Below are 18,437 nucleotides of genomic sequence, written 5' to 3'. Positions count from 1 at the left end.
GATTTTTTGTGATTAATTTTTTTTTCGTTTTGAAATTTGGATGGATTTTGGAATACTTAAGGAATGAAGAGACTCATTGGAAGGGCAAAATGGTACTTTTAATATATTAAAAAGTAAGGAAGGCTATTCTTCAAAGACATTCTTATTTAGGGTCAAATATCTGAAGCCACCCATATTTGTGTCTATGACATGCAATTTCCTGAATTGAAAATGCCAGCAATTTTTTTCCTTTTTTTAAAATCTTTTTGCCTTTTCCTTTTTCATTTTTTTATTCCATTTTTCCTTTATTTTTTGTTTTTTTTCCTTTTTTCCTTTTTTTATATTTTTATATTTTTTTATTTTTTTATTTTTTTTTCATTTTTAATCTATTTTTTGTTTTTATTGCTTTTTTCTTTGCAAGTTTTTTTTTCTTTTTTCTTTGTTTCATTTTTTTTTCCTTTTTTTTCCTTTTTTGGTAATTTATTTTTCTTTTCTCTCATTTTTTTTATTGTTATTGTAGTATTTTATATTTTATATATTTTTTGAATTTTATATTTATTGTATCATATATATTTTAAATAAATTTATTATTTATATTTGAATACTTTAGCCATGAATATAATTTATCATTTGTATTTGTTTAAAAAAGTTATAAGGAATATGCAAATGTATGTCATTTCTCTTCATTTAGGAAAATTTGCCTTCTTAAAATCATTTATAATTGTAACTTCAAAAAATGAAACATATCAGTTAGTATCATTTCTCTCTTCATATTCTACTGCTTTTACTTTCCTTGAAATTTAAACTAATATTAATTATTTCTATTCACTTGTTTTGAAAAAATATCAATTATTTTGTAAGCACAGACTAACCAAGGATTTGTAGCTGATGAAATTCAATTTCCAATTATCTTTTACTTACTACTAAATATTGTGGTAGAATAGTAGGTATTCATTCATCTTTAGTTAGAGATTTCAATTTCAAGGCTTGTGAATAGAGTCTATCTTTGGAAGACAATGTTTTACTTTATGACATAACTGCATTAGTCCGACCTTAATATAGATACCAAAAGTGTTATCTACTTCTTTTTGGTGAATCACGACACTTTAACCAGTTGACTATCTAAACTTTTACCAAACTTATTGTGCTCCCTTGTCCCTATGTAATAAAATAGAAAATTAGTACAAAATAAATAATTCACTTTTATCCAAAATGGTAAAAAAATTCAAATACTTTCTTATTTAAGCCAACACGCAAAGCTTCAAAAAAAAAAAGAACAAGAACAAGAACAAAGTGTTGGTTTGAGTCAGAAACTCAACTCAATGTGTCTACTCAATTGTATTTACTTGAGTCTAAAATATTTAATATGCAATATGTCATTCAATGCAAATGTATCGTTAGTATTTGTATTTCAAGTTTATCATTTGCATTTCTATAAAAACAAGTGTCATTTTTATGTGTATGATTCAAGTTGTATAAACATGTATCATTTGATACAAATGTTAACATTATATTTGTATAGTTTAACATTTTATTTTTGTAATTTATCATTTATATTTGTATTGTTCAATTTGTATTAATAAAATGCAGTTTGTATCAATGAAGCTAAATCGTATAAAATATAAATAATGGTGAGAACTATAAAATACAAATACAAGCATGCTATGGTATATACCGTATACCATACCGAAATAAAAATTTTTTATACCGCGGTATGGATGTTATGGTATTTGGTATGGTATATGGTAGTATTTTTAAATTATTATGGTATTTGGTACGGTATTTGGTATTTATGCAATAAAGATAAAAATACAGTATACCGCACCGAAGTTTTTTAATAATATATAAAACTCATATATTTTATATCTAAGATTATTAAATATATTTATATATCATCCATTATCCAATTGAACATAAAAATAACTTTTATTCAGAAATAAATTTTTTGGAAGCTTATTATTGGAAAAAACTTACACGCACTCGGTGTATACACCAAGCCAATACATGCATGTCACGTGTTTGAATTTAAAATTCATGTTACTTAACCATGATTAATCAACATGTATTTTACTTAATTTAATTAAATAACCATGATAAAAAATTAGTTTGGTGTATGCACCGACTGCGTGTAAGTTTTTTCCCTTATTATTTAGAAGTACTATACTTAAGTTTAGGTAATGTTGTTCAGAGTTTGCATCTTGGACTACTTAATCATTATTGAAATATTCTTTTTGTGTTATTAATTAACAAATAATAGTTGTTAGTCTGATATTCTTGAGACGTTTTTAAAGTTTAAAGTTATAGCTTTTTATATGAATATATGTAAGTCGAAATCAAATAAAGTATGATTACCGAATTACCATACCGTAAAATACCAAAACTAAATTTAAAAATATTGAACTATACCGAACTAATTTGATATGGTAATAATATTGTTCTTTTAAATACCGAAAACCGAAGTTACCGTACCGAAGTTTAAAGTACCGTACCGTACCTTACCACGCCCACCCCTAATGTGAACTATAAAATACAAGTATAATTGTATAAAATATAAATAGTAGTGAAAAATAAAAAATTCAAAAAAAAAGGAGAAATACAAGCTATAGATAGAATAGAGAAAAGAAAACCAAAAAAATAAAAAAGAAGGAATGAAAAAAATAAAAATGGTTAAAAAGAAGGAGAAAAAAGAAAATAAGAAGAAAAAAATTAAAACAGGGGGAAAATATGAAAAAGAAAAAAATGAGAAAAAATACAAGAAAATAAAAAAAAAATAAATCAAAAAGTAAAAGAAAATGAAAAAGAGATAAAAGAAAAAATTCAAAACAAGATTTTGTAAAATCTTTAAGCAATTTGATGGGTCAAGTTTGGGCATCATCATTGGTCTATTTGGGTTGGCGATCTGTAATGGGTTGATTTGGGTTAGCCCAAATTAATCCATTATCAAAAGAAAAAAATACATAAAGTAGCATACTTAAGTATTAAATTACAAAAAATAACAACATTTTTATCAAATTACATTTTGTAGCATATGTATTTGTATGTATTTGTATATTTGTAGCAATAATTTGCAAAAATACTGTTGGACAATAAAATTCTCGCGACCGAAAATAATAATCGAGACAAGAAAAAATACCGCAACAATCGATTTATTGATTTCAATAAGTGAGTGTTACAATTTCTATGATTCCTCTGATTCTCCTTTTCAGTTATAAATTCAAGGGTTTCGAGTTTGATCTTGAACTTTAACTTAAACTTGACGGATTTGATCTTGACTTGTGATTAAATCCAAGGGTTTGGTAGCTTGTTCTTGAATCTTATGGTCTTGATCTTGAACTTGAGCTTGATTTGCGGGTTTGGTGAGCTTGATCTCAACTTGTACTTGAATTCAAGAGCCTTTGAGCTTGTTCTTGAATCTTGAAGTCTTGATCTTTAAAGCTTGAACTTGTTCTTAAAACTTGAACTCTTGATCTTGAAATCTTGAGCCTGTGATTGAATCCAAGGGCTTGGTAGTTTGTTCTTGAATCTTGCGGTCTTGATCTTGAACTTGAGCTTGATTTGCGGGTTTGGTGAGCTTGATCTCGACTTGTACTTGAATTCAAGAGCCTTTGAGCTTGTTCTTGAATCTTGAAGTCTTGATCTTTAAAGCTTGAACTTGTTCTTGAAACTTGAACTCTTGATCTTGAAATCTTGAGTCTGTTCTTGAACCTTGAACTATTGATCTTGAAGCTTGATGAACTGATCTTGAATTCTTGAATTTGTAGAGAAATCTGCTGTTTTGATCCACGAGCTCTCTCTTGCTTCTTGTTAAACTTGTTCCTCCCTTTTCTGAATTATGAGGCCCCCATTTATAGTTGTAGGAAGTAAAGAGTATAAACATGAACTTCCTTTGACCAATCAGATTTAAGTGACATGACATTTCTTATGGGCTTTTAATTTACTGCATCATTTTGACATGTGGCATGGTCCTATTGGCTCCTTCACTTGACTTGGCATGCCGCGTCATTTGACATGCGGCACCAAACTGGGCCTCTAGAATATGATGACATCTTGGACTTGATAAAGTGGGCTTAGTCATTTGTAGTCCAAATTAATATGATGACATCTTGGGCTTGATAAAGTGGGCTTAGCCATTTCTAGCTCAAATTAATGGACTAACCCAATAACAATTGGACTTTAATTAAATTCATGCATGTTTGGACTTAAATGATTAATCTAATTATATTAATCCACAATATTTATTTGGGACTAATATATTTTAAATTTAATATTATCCAAATTTTGTACGAATTTTTAAATTTAATAAAATTTTATTGCTCACAGATTGCCCCCACTTCAAGACTTGTCGATATATTTAATTTTTTTATTTTGAGACTAGGCTTGAAGTAATAATTTAATAATCTTATTATTTTTTTCAAAAGGAAAGTGAAGCTTAGAAACAAATTTTTAATTCACTTACAGGAAAGGAAATTAACCTTTAGAGGCATATTGGACGTGAGTCCAATTTCAAGGCAATTTGGCCACCGCCATGCACAGTAATGCACGTATAAACCTCTCTTGAGGTTAATTCCTAGTCCAAAAGGAAGTTAAATGGCTTCTGCCACTTTACAAAGTCGTCCCCCTTTTAACAAATAAACTTTTTTTATTTTTTGTCATTTAAAAAGAATATTTTAATCCAATTAGGACTCTATAGCTCCATCAAGGGACTAGTACAAAAAAAAATCCATTTGTTTGTTGTAACCACTAATCACGTGTAAGTGATAATTGATATTATCCTTTTACACAAGAAAAGGACTTTAACAAGGTATAGAACTTTTAGTTTGCATATCACCGCCTCAATAGTCATTGTTTGAGCAGAATACAAATTCTGCTATAGCCGCCTCTTTGAACACTATAAATACCCGATGCTTTTCATTGTTTATAGCATTATTTGTAGCAGTCTCGACAGCAGATTCGAGCTTCAACAATGAGGTATTCTTTTCCTCTCCTTTTTTTTTAAAAATTTCTTTGTTGCTCTTTTTTTTATGAAACAGCTCATGCACGGCTAGACTTTTGTTCAAGATAATGCCTTTCATGCAAAGGCGATAGTCACTTGGTGCAAAGGGACGACTACTCGTTCCCGCCATAAGAAAGGTAATTTCATGGTAATCTTATGGCGTGTAGGGATGACTACTCGTACCCTGCCCTAAGAAAGGTAAAAGGTAACTTCATGGTAGTCTTATGGCGAAGGTAAAAGGTTATTTCATGGTAGTTTTATGGCGAAGGTAAAAGATAACTTCATGGTAGTCTTATGGCATGTAGAGATGGTGGTCATTCGTCCCCGCCATAAGAAAGGTAACTTTGTGGTAATCTTACGGCGCATAGGGACGATTTATTCGTCCCTGCCATAAGAAAAGGTAATCTTATGGCGCATAGGGATGACTACTCGTCCCCGCTATAAGAAAAGGTAACCTTATGGTAATCTTATAGAGCATAGGGATGACTACTCGTCCCCGCCATAAGAAAAAGTTGTTTCATGAAGATTGGACGGTAAACTCAAGAAGGTTTGAAGGATTTAATAGATTAAAGCACCTGATAACTCCAACTTTCAACTCTGAAAAATTCAATATTGCAGACTTAAAGGCTTCAACTTATAGTCGTCGAGCATCTGAAGACTTCAACTTGCAGACTTTGTGAACTTGCAGGTTTTAATATGGTAATTTGAAAGCTCCAACATGAAGACTTAGTGAATTTGAAGACTTCAACTTATATGCAGAAGTCATTTGAAGATTTAACCATCAGACTTTGTGAACTTGCAGGCTCCAATATGGTAACTTGAAAGCTCCAACATGAAGACTTAGAGAATCTGAAGACTTTAACTTGTAGACATAGGTCATTTGAAGACTTTAACTATCAGACTTCATGAACTTGCACGCTTCAAAATGGTAACTTGAAAGCTCAAACATAAAGACATAGGTCATCTGAAGACTTCAACTACCAGACTTCGTGAACTTGTAGGCTCTAATATGGTAACTTTGAAAGCTCCAACATGAAGACTTAGTGAATTTGAAGGCTTTAACCTGTAGATAGGTCATTTGAAGACTTCAACTATCAGAATTCGTGAACTTACCATATTGCACGCTTCAATATGGTAACTTAAAAACTCCAACATGAAGACTTAGTGAAGTTGAAGACTTCAAATATCAGACTTCGTGAACTTGCAGGATCCAATATGGTAACTTGAAAGCTCCAACATGAAGACTTAGAGAATCTGAAGACTTCAACTTATGTTCAAGAAGCTTATACTTCATAGGGATCTGCCCCCATTGAGTCATCAGTGCTTGGTGCAAGTATGAAGATTGATGATGTTAGAAGTCTGTTGAAGATTGAATTTTTTATATGAGGAGGAACATGTAATTTTTTTAACACTCATGCAATTGAACTCAGAATAAAATTCCAAGCGCCTACGTACCTCAATGAAGAGGATCAAGTCACAACGTAGTTCTGGGGTGAGTTTTTTTTTTTTTGAGCCGTTCACAGTTTATACTCTTCGGACCATGAGTGGACATGCAGTTTATACTCGTGCCTTAAGAAATGTCATCTTCCTTCAAGGCTAGTACTTCTTCAAGAACTTGGTATTGATGGGGCCAATCCTCACACCATCTGCATCGACAAGCTTGTAAGCACCATTTAAATATGCCTCTTGTACAACATATGGCCCATCCTACTTTGGGGCGAATTTGCCCTCTGACTTACGAGAAGTGATAATGAGTCTTCTTACTGCAAAGTCTTGATCTCCAACTAGGAAGCACCTCAAGCGAACCCTTTTGTTGAAAGAACGAGATAGCCGGGCTTAGTAACATTTAAGATTTTGTTGAGCCTTCAGCCTCTTCTCATCAAGAGCTTCTAACTCTGCAAGACGCAACTTAGCATTTTCTTCATCGGTTAGCCCTTCTTGAATAACTAGTCTCAAAGAAGGTATTTGACGCTCAAGTAGCAGGACTGCTTCAACTCCAAAAGTAAGTGAGTATGGATTGCTTGCGTCGGTGTACGGTAAGTTGTCCTAAACGCCCATAAAGCTTCTTCCATTCGCTCATGCCAGTCTCGTTTGGATTTGGAGATGACTTTCTTCAGAAAGTTGGACAAAGTCTTATTGAACGCTTCGGCTAGACCATTGGCGGCAGCATAGTACATAGAAGACTTGTGCTGCTTGAAATCAAAGAGATCATAGATTTTTTTCATCAGCTTATTATCAAATGGCTTTCCATTGTCAGTTATAATGTACTGAGGAATTCCAAAGCGGTAGACGATATTCACTCGAATGAAGTTTGCAATATTTTCTTTCTTTACTTCCTTGAGATCAACAGCTTCAGCCCATTTTGAGAAGTAATCTATCGCTGCCAAGATGTATAGGTGTCCACCAGAAGATTTTGGCAGTGGACCAACAACATCCATTCCCCAAGCATTGAATGGCCAAGATGCTACAGTTGGATGTAGTACCTCTGGAGTTTGATGTATGAAATTTGCATGGACTTGGCAAGCTTTGCATCTTTTAGCATAGTCCAAACAATCTTTAACCATCGTTGGCCAATAATATCCCATCATTTTAATATGAAAATAAAACTCTGCCCCAGACTGATGTGATCCACAAACTCTCGAGTGCGCTTCTTGCAAGGCTTGCCAAACACCGTAAGAGTACTCCTTAAAATAATCTTCGGTACAGTGTGTCTTTGTAGTAAATGAACGGAGGTGCATGACGACGAATGTCAGTCTTTCTCCTTGAATCTTCTGGAAGTATCCCATAAAACAAGTAGTCGATGATAGGTTGTCGCCAATCTTTCTTTACATATTCAGAAATGGAGATGAGATATTCAACCTTACCTTTAATGTCCTTATCCTCATTTGATGGCGGTACTACCATTCTTGATAGATAGTAACTCGTGTCTGAGTTGGAAGAGTTAGAGTTGAGGCCAAAGCAGCTAGGGAATCAACTTGCTTATTTTCTTTCCTTGGCACATGCTGGAGGGTTACTTCTCCAAGCCATCCCATCAACTTTTGTGCATAATCATGATATGGCCTTAACTCAGGCTTCCTGACTTCATAACTTCCCAACAACTGCTTTATCACCAATTGGGAGTCACCAAAAACTTATAATTGTTGTTGTTTCATGTAGATAGTCATCTCTAGCCCGAGTATGAGCGCTTGATACTCGGTAACATTATTGGAGCAACGATTCATCAAGATAAAAGAGTAGGGGATGGCCTCTTCTTATGGAGTGACAAACACTACGCCAGCATTAGTTCCATCTCGATGTGCAGCACCATCAAAGTACATCTTCCATGGGGATCTAACTTCAACAACCATTGCATTTTCATCAGGAAGTTCATCGCTCAGTTCCCAGTCATCAGGTATTGGGTGATCTGCCAAGAAGTCAGCTAATTCTTATCATTTTACAGCCTTTTAGGGGATGTACACGATCTCAAACTGCTGAAATTGGAGGTACCACCTTGCAAGTCAGTCACTGAGGACTGGTTTCGACATCACAAACTTGATGGGATTTTCCTTGGACACAAGACGAACAATGTGAGATTGAAAGTAGTGTTTCATCTTTTGGATAGAGAAAGCCAATGCCAGACATAACTTTTTGATCGAAGAATTATTCAGCTCATTTGGTTTCATCATTCTGCTCAAATAGTATAGAGATTTTTCTTTGCCTTCACTATTTTCTTAAGCCAATAGTGCTCCGACTGACCTTTCTTGTGCCGCGATATAGAGTATCAGTGGTTTCCCAGGTATGGGTGCCGCAAGAACTGGTGGCTTCATTAAGTATGATTTGATACTCTCAAAGGCATTACTACAAGCTTGGTCCCATTTGAAAGAAGTGTCCTTTTTCATGAGACGACTAAATGGTTGACATTTTCCAGCCAAGTTTGAGATGAACCTCCTTAAATATGCTAGCCTTCCTTGAAGGCTTTTTAACTCATGAATGTTTCGAGGCTCCGGCATCTTTAAAATTGCATCGACCTTGTCTTGATCAATTTTAATTCCTCGTTGTCGTACAATGAAGCCAAGAAAATTTCTGGAAGTAACTCCGAAGGCATACTTCAATGGATTCATCCTAAGTTGATATCTTCAAAGTAACTCGAACACCATTCTTAGATCTTTTAAGTGGTCATCTCTCTTTCTTGACTTCACCACTAGATCATCTACGTAGCATTCAACATTCTTGTGGAGTAGGCCGTCAAAGATGTTTTGCATAGCCCTTTGATAAGTGGCGCCAGCGTTCTTTAAACCAAAAGGCATTACCTTGTAGCAATAAATACCTTTGGGCGTACGAAATGTAGTGAGCTCTTCATCTTTTGGCGCCATGCGGATTTGGTTGTAACCGGATGAACCATCCATAAAGGACATTGCCTCATAACCAGAGGTGTCATCAATCATCAACTCTGGTATGGGGATTGGGAAATTATCCTTAGGACATGCATTGTTGAGATCTCAAAAGTCGACATAAACTTAAATTTGACCATTCTTCTTCCGTACTAGAACAATACTTGAAATCCACGTGGGATATTTAACTTCACTAATAAAGCCAGCGTCAATGAGTTTGTTAACTTTATTTTCAATCAGTGGAACCAACTCTGTCCTTAAGTGCCTTTGAGATTGCTTAATAGGATGAGCACCATTCTTGACTGCCAACTGATGGACCGCTACTTTCGGATCTAAGACAAGCATTTCCTTATAACTCTAAGTGAAGACATCCATATATTTTTTGAGTATATTCATATACACGATTTCTTCCTCTATATCTAAAAAAGCACTCAAGTAAGTTGGTCTTGGGTCTTCATCGGTTCCAAGGTTAACTTCTTTCAAGGGATCTATTGTGGCCTTCACTCCTTCTTCAAGTTGAGATGGAGCATCTCCAGCATTTTTCTCCTCTTGAGGATCATCGTCATTGATGTATAGGTGGTGACACCAGAAAGTATCTTCCATCTCTTTATCAACCTTCATTTGAGATGAGGCCTCATTCTCACTATGGGTCGTAACATAATATGAGAAGCCAACACTTTCTTCATCTTCCGCACGTTCCTTGTATAAACCATAGTATGAGCCTTTGCTTTTAACACCTTATTGCATGAAACTACCAGGTTTGTTTGTCGCTTCATTCTAAAAGGAATCAAACTTTGGAAATCCTTCTGAATCTTAGGCGAGGAGTACATTGTCATATTTTGATGACTTCTCCGATGCTTGTTACTTCTCTTCTTATTTAGAGGACCCAACCTCTCAAATACAGAAAATCTTATGGTTGATTCTCCAAGTCGGTCAAAGACAGAAGGCCTTTTGTTGGATGCGGTAGACTTCTCTTCTATAGTGATGTAGTTACCAACTGCCCTTCTTATGGAGATGCGAATTAGAGGTGGCTGTGTGTATCCTAGGCCTTCATGTGCCTGCCTTATTGTACCTTTCGATGGAATTTTACCTAACTTTGATGGCTCATTAGGATTATATCCAACCTTTACAAATAACTTGTATGCATTTGGGTCGAAGCCCTCCTTTGTCCGCTTCGTAGGGAGTGTTATATCTTATGGCAAATTTTGAGCCATAGCTAGCCTTGAGGATGGATTTATTGCATCAATATTTCTAATAGGTAAAGTTATCCGATTTAGCACATTATCTTGGGTATCAGATGGGTGATCTTTCTCTTTCTTTACCTTTGACACGTAGTGAAGAACATGAGTTGCCTTCTTTTTTACAGGAGCGACGCTTTCTTCATTTGAAGTGGAGAGAGGCTTCTTGGTGGCGACCTTTTCAATAGTCAACACGGCCTTCTTGGCTGCAAGATCATCACACTTGGTATTGGTGACATCATCAACCATTTTCTTATCCACAACATGCTTCTTTAAGTAGAATTTTGCATTGGCAAAATATGAATCAGCTTCAGTGAATAGCTTGTCATCGGCAACTTTTGTTCCCGTGCACCCAAGGCCTGCCAAGTAATATATTGTATGAAGTTTTGGCATTGATTACATGCATCAATGGGTTTGATTGAAAATCATCCATACGAATCCCCAATTTGATACATCCTATGGCCCTCTGGCCCCTTTGGTTAACTTTCGTCCAATTCGCTAGTAGCGATGCCAAGTTCCTTCATCATGTGGATAGATAGGATGTTGACTCTAGATCCCTCATCTATCAAGATTCTATTGATCTTTTCCTAGAATTTGACCCACCATGTATAAGGGATGATTATGTAGGTCCTCACCAAGCAAAAGATCGTTATTTGTGAATGTGATTTTTGTATCACACACATGTGCCTCTTCGCCAAGAGTTTCAGCAAGCTTTTTGGAAGGTGAAGGAACCTCCATGGGTAGATTCTCACCCTTTGTCCCCTCTTTGGCGGTATTAAAACAAGAAGCTTCAAGGTTGACTTGGCTAGTCTTTACACGAAACCAACTCGGTAAGAATTCCTTTAAAGTCACCGGACGTCAAGGTTTTTGGTGGTGAAGCTCTGTCACCCTCGTCTTCTTTGGGAATTCAACCAACTTTTGTTTCCTTGGTTTATTTACCATTATCCTTCGGTTGGCTGCTCGGATGACTCCTTTCGCAGACTCATCCTCCTGCGTCTGTGCCTCGTCACCAGAGTCCAACTTTTATCATTACCTTTGTCAACTGAAGACCTGTCAGGCTCTAATATTTTCTCATGATGCTCTTCGACACATATTTGGACTGGGTCGAGTCAGCCAAGAGTAATTGAGATTTGATGAGAACTGGCCATCTCATCGTCGAAGGAGATCTTCTTCTCTTTTGCCAGTTGTATGACTTTATCTTTAAAGACAAAGCACTTTTCCAGAGGATGACTTATGAGCCTATGATATTTGCAATAATTAGGGTCATTGGTCCTTCCAGCTTCGTTGGGATGCTTCATCTCTGGGAGTTCAATGAGCTTATGCTCAAGGAGTTCATAAAAAATCTCAGCAGCATCAGAATCAAGGAAGGGATATTCTTTTTCTTGCATTTCCTTTAAAATTTTCTAATTCGGACGTGCTCCAGAAGTAGTCTTCACACTTTTATTCTTGCTTACCTTTGTGGTGACCTTCATAGGAGACACATCAACATTCATGGACTCCTTGTTTTTATTTTTGGGAACAAACTTGCCCCATCTTTTGGGTTCCTGCTTTTCCTTTCCCCTTCGAGGGTCATGAATAGGTGCTCTTTCCTTTCCAGCAAAAGACATGCTCAACTCCATGTCGTGAGCACGAGCAGCTAGCTCTTCAAAGGATTTTGGTTTAATTCCTTGCAAGATGTAGAGAAGCCTCCAGTGCATTCCTTGGACGCACATCTCTATTGCAGAAGCTTTACTAAGCCTATCTTTGTAGTTTAGATTCCTATTTATCCATCGATTGATGAAGTCAATGACTGGCTCATCCTTTCTTTGTCGAGTATTTGTGAGCTCTATCATGCTCACTGTACGCCTTGTGCTATAAAATAGATTTAGGAACTTGTGTTCCAATTGCTCCCAACTATCGATGGAGTTAGGCTCGAGGTCCTTATACCAATCAAAGGAATTTCCCTTTAGGGAACGAACAAACTGTTTGACAAGATAGTCACCGTAAGTTCCAGCATTATTACATGTCTCAACAAAGTGTGCGACATGTTGTTTTGGATTACCTTTGCCCTCAAATTATTAAAATTTGGGGGGTTGATAGCCAACAAACATTTTGAGGCTATATATTCTTGCAGTGTAGGGATTGGCATACGCAAGGGAAGACTTGGTGACAACATCATACTTGTCTTTGAGGGTTCCTTCAATAAATTCCCTCAATTGCCCAATCGGGATCATTCCTTCAGCAAAAACTTGTACCTCTTTAGTCGGTGGTATTTATTTCACAGGATTTTCTATCTTATGAACCTCTAGAGCTTTTCCCGGTGCATGGATAGATTCTCCGTCTATCAAGCCTTCCACCCTATCTACTATCTTATCAATCCTAGCCTCTTGATTCTGAACATAGTTGGTCAGGACTTTAATTGCCTTTGTAAGATTCGCAAGCTGCTCCTCCATAGATGAGACATCAGCTACCATTGCTTGCATGATCACTGGAGACGTTGGAGAGTAACATGGATTATCGCGTAGGTTGATCTTCAAAGTGTACTTATTCGGTGTAAATGGAGATGACGCATTTATTGAACAACCATCGCTCTTTAGGTTAGAGTATTTGGAACCAGAATGCTCAAGTAGAGCAAGAGTCTTCTTAAGCGATTTCGCGACACTGCTTCCTCCTTCCGAAGCACTTGTATTGGACTTCGTTCTTTTTAGGGTTGAAGATCCAAAAACTAGAGTTGGTATGGACAACACTAGATGTGTTTTTGTCCTAGAAAGCCTGCCTTGCTCCTCGTGACAGCTCCTAAACTCCCAAAATTAACACCAAGGATGCTTTCCACTTCGGCAGAGAACCTTGAATCAGCAGCCTTGAAAACAGTTGATTGAGAGTTGATCTTCTTGGAAGTCATTTCAGCATTCTTAATCTTCAAAGTCTGAAAAGTTGAGATGAGAGGTAGAGATCGTCCCACTGGGCGTGCCAAAATTTGTTGGACAATAAAATTCTCGAGACCAAAAATAATAATCGAGACAAGAAAAATACAACAACAACTGATTTATTGATTTAAATAAGTGAGTGTTACAATCTCTATGATTCCTCTAATTTGCCTTTTCAATTATAAATTCAAGGGCTTCGAGCTTGATCTTGAACTTTAACTTAAACTTAACGGATTTGATCTTGACTTGTGCTTGAATCCAAGGGCTTAGTAGCTTGTTCTTGAATCTTGCAGTCTTGATCTTGAACTTGAGCTTGATTTGCGGGTTTGGTAAGCTTAATCTCGACTTGTACTTGAATTCATGGGCCTTTAAGATTGTTCTTGAATCTTGAAGTCTTGATCTTGAAGCTTGAACTTGTTCTTGAACCTTGAACTCTTGATCTTGAAATCTTGAGCTTGTTCTTGAATCTTGAACTCTTGATCTTGAAGCTTGATGAACTGATCTTGAATTCTTGAATTTGTAGAGAAATCTGCTCCTTTGATCCATGAGGTCTCTCTTGCTTTTTGTTAAACTTGTTCCTCTCTTTTCTGAATTATGAGGTCCCTATTTATAGTTGTAGGAAGTAAAGAGTATAAACATGAACTTTCTTTGACCAATCAGATTTAAGTGACATGACATTTCTTATGGGCTTTTAATTTACTGCATCATTTTGACACGTGGCATGGTCCTATTGGCTCCTTCACTTGACTTGGCATGCCACATCATTTGACATGCGGCACCAAACTGGGCCTCTAGAATATGATGACATCTTGGACTTGATAAAGTGGGCTTAGTCATTTATAGCCCAAATTAATATGATGACATCTTGGGCTTGATAAAGTGGGCTTAGCCATTTCTAGCTCAAATTAATGAACTAACCAATAACAATTGGACTTTAATTAAATCCATGCATGTTTGGACTTAAATGATCAATCCAATAATCCACAATATTTATTTGGGGCTAATATATTTTAAATTTAATATTATCCAAATTTTGTACAGATTTAAATTTAATAAAATTTTATTGCTCACAAATACAAAATACATATTAATCATAAAGGCAGTAAAAATCATATGTATTTATATTTTTGTAGCAACAGTTTGCAAAAATACAAAATACAATTTGCTATATTATGTAATTATGAAACTGTTGCTATGAAACTCATAATTAAGGGGATAAGTATGCTATTTCTGAATTTTGCCCTTATCAAAATCACTCTTGTCCAAATCCATCAAACTTTGGGCAAGTTGGACGGGTCATTTGAGTTGGGATAATTTTGCCACCCCTAATATATAGGATGCAAAAGTATACCGAACAAGATATTAGTAATACATAAAGCTAATGCAAACATTAACTTTTTTAACACACTCTACCAAGCAATCCCTAACAAGTAACAAGCAGTATTGGTGACCGCTCAACAATGACTGGTCACATCATAGGTGGCTTCATTTTGGGTAGGGTATGCAAAAAATAGTAAAAAGAAAAGAAAAAGAAAGGAAATGTGAAAAAAGAAGAACGAAGAGAAAGCTGATGAGCCAAAAAAGTAGAAGAGCACATATGTAGTTGGAAATTTCTATTATATAGAAGAGGTGGTTTCGACCACTTCTTGTAATTACCAAAAAAACTAATTACTTCCACTTAATTACATACCATACTTCAATATATAATAATTTCATTATTTCATCATAATGGTTTAAATATTTAATATATTCTATTAATTTATATTAATTAACTATAACTACATATTGAAAGTAAATTTTTTTATTTATTTAATTGTCTATCATGTTCAAAACTAATTTGTTACCACAAATCACAGTAATTAATAACTTAAAATATTTAAAAGACATACAGAAATTTTATTGACTTATAAAAAAAGACCCTCTACTCCCACTTTATTACATACCATGCCCCAATATATAACAATTTCATTGTTTCATCATAATAATTTAAATATTTAATATATTCTATTAATTTATATTAATTAACTATAACTACATATTGGAAGTAAATTTTTTTTATTTATTTAATTAGCTATCATGTTCAAAATTAATTTGGTACCACAAATCACAATAGTTTGTTGCCACATATAGAAATTTTATTGACTCTCATTATTTTAGCAATACCACATAAATTGAGATAAAAAAAAGTACAACAAATCATAATAATTAACAACTTAAAATAGTTAAAAGATATATAAAAATTTTAGTTGACTCTCAAAATTGTATCGAAGCCACATAAATTGGGACACAAGGAGTAAATATATTATTTGATAATTACGTAAAAATTATTATAAATCACAATAATTAACAAGTTAAAATACTTTTTTAAAAATAGATAAAAGTTCTATTCAACTCTCAAAATTTTATCGATGCAGCATAAATCATGACAAAATAAAAAATTATCTTAATTAATTGCAACTAAATATTTAAAGTAAAGCAATTTTATTATTTTAATTGACTTTTATATAGAAAATTAATATTTTTATTTATTTTAGTAAATTTAAATTTTAAAATTATTTTTTTCTTATATAGAAATACTAATATTTAAACTTAACTTTAAAATTTTAAAGTAAAAAATTAATAAATTTAATTTAATAAAATAAATTTCCAATGAATATTTTCTTAGAATTTGTGTTGGGTCAATATGTATCAAGTTAAAAATAAAAAAATATATATAGTAAAATTTTATTATTGTGAAAGATAAATATAATGCATTATCCAATAATGTTTAATAATACCATATTTTGCATATGCAAATATAGCATCTCGTATTTAATTAATATATTATTTTGGTGAATTATAGATGATTACTATTGGATATGATAAAATTATATTAATTTTTATAGTAATAACATAATCAGTCGCTCTTAATTAATTATTATGAGTCATCTAGGTATTAAGAAAATAAATAATATTTCATGAAAAATAAAATAGACATAAAATGCGAAACTAACTCTTAATGTTTTAAATTAAATTTTTGTCTTTCGAACGATGATTTTACTATATCATTTCTTATTATAAGTCATTTATGTATTAGAAAAATAAGAATAACAAAATTATATGTCAACATAAAATATTTGATTTACTATCAAAATTATATTAGTGCCACATAACTTGGGACGAGACAGAAGAAGATATAAAACAACATATATTATTTGAAAATAAAATAAAAAATGTAAATAGCAAAAATTAACAATTTTTTTTTTTAAATTAACTGATTTCTGCTTCAGTCGTGATTTTACTATATTACCCCTAATTAATTATTATGGTCATTTAAGCATTGTGCCACATAAGTTGAGATAGAAAAAATATTATAAATCACAATGATTAAAAATTTAAATTATTTAAAAAATATAATTGGCTATTGTCGACACAAAACTCTGGACAAGGAGAGTAGCATATATTATTCAAAAATTACATAAAAAGTATTATAAATTACAATTGTAAGCAACTTAAAATATCTGGAAAAAAATTAATATGTTATATATTTAAAAAAAAATACATGAAAATACTAGAAATCACAATAATCAACAACTTAAAAAATTTAAAGATATAAAATATTTGGTCGGCTCTTGAAATTATATTTGTGTCACTGAAATTGGAATATAAGAAAAGTATTATAAATCACAATAATTAAAAAATTAAATTATTTTTAAAATATAATTGACTATCAATGCCACAAAAATTTGGACAAGAAAAGTAACGTATATTAATTTAAAAAATACATACAAAATATTATAAATTACAATAGTTAACAACTTAAATTATCTAAATATATATTAAAATAACATATGTTGAACTCATGCTAGATTCCGGATGAATCTTAGAAAACATATGCAATCCTTTTATTAAAGAATTTTATTTTAAATATATCAAGATTGAAAAGACAAATAAATATCTTAATGTTGGGTCCATGCTGACACGGGTCATGCTTGTCTAGTAAATAAAAGAAAAGGGAGAAAGGGAGTGGAAGAAAAGAAGAAAAAATAGAAAATATTATAGTGCCAAGGAGGATTGAGTCACTATTCTTAAAATATATTATATTTGCATTCAAACTTACATTACAAATCAAGTAAAATTTTATAGTGATTCTAACTCGACTATCCAAAAATAAAGGTATAAAAAATAAGAACAAACATATGATATTGTACATGCATTATTTGAACTTCTTTGTGACTGTGAGCTAATTAATCGAGACACCATTTTTAAATAAACATGTGTGTGTACAGGACTTCTTTGTAGTGAGAGCTAGGGGTGTTTATGGGTCGGTTTGGGTCGGTTATTGGTCAAAACCATAACCAAACCAACTTAGTCGGTTTTAAAATTTTTAAAATCAAACCAAATAAAAAAATAACCATCGATTTGGTTCTTGTCAGTTTAGTTCGGTTTGGTTCGGTTTTTTCGATTTATAACTTTAGCTAATGTTAAAAGGTGAAAATTTAAAAAAACAAATCCAATCTAACAAATGAGATGTCAACCGAATATTGTATATCAACCTTGAAATCATGATGTCAATTGAGTGTTATACTTTTGCAAAGTCATGACAGCACCATATGAACACTTCTAAGAAAATATTAAAAAACAATATTTAAAAGAATGATATTATAATGTGAACACATAAACTTCTTGCTCAACAAGGTTCAAAAAGAAATTTAAAATTAGTGATTGTCTATAGTCTAATGAATGTCAGCCGTAAAATTAAATATACAACAAGATATTATTTTCACAATTAGTATTATTTGTCATTCAAAATGAGAAATTCATTTAGAATCTCATAAGGTATTGTCAATTGGATGAAGACATATGACTGAATATGTTACGACTAAAGTTAAATCATGATTAAATTATAAAATGTAACAAATATTTAGATTGTATTTATGAATAATATATAAATAATTATCACACACACACA

Source organism: Capsicum annuum, chromosome 3, assembly GCF_002878395.1.
Source record: "Capsicum annuum cultivar UCD-10X-F1 chromosome 3, UCD10Xv1.1, whole genome shotgun sequence".
In the NCBI taxonomy this organism is placed as follows: domain Eukaryota; kingdom Viridiplantae; phylum Streptophyta; class Magnoliopsida; order Solanales; family Solanaceae; genus Capsicum; species Capsicum annuum.
This window is presented reverse-complemented; position numbering follows the sequence as displayed.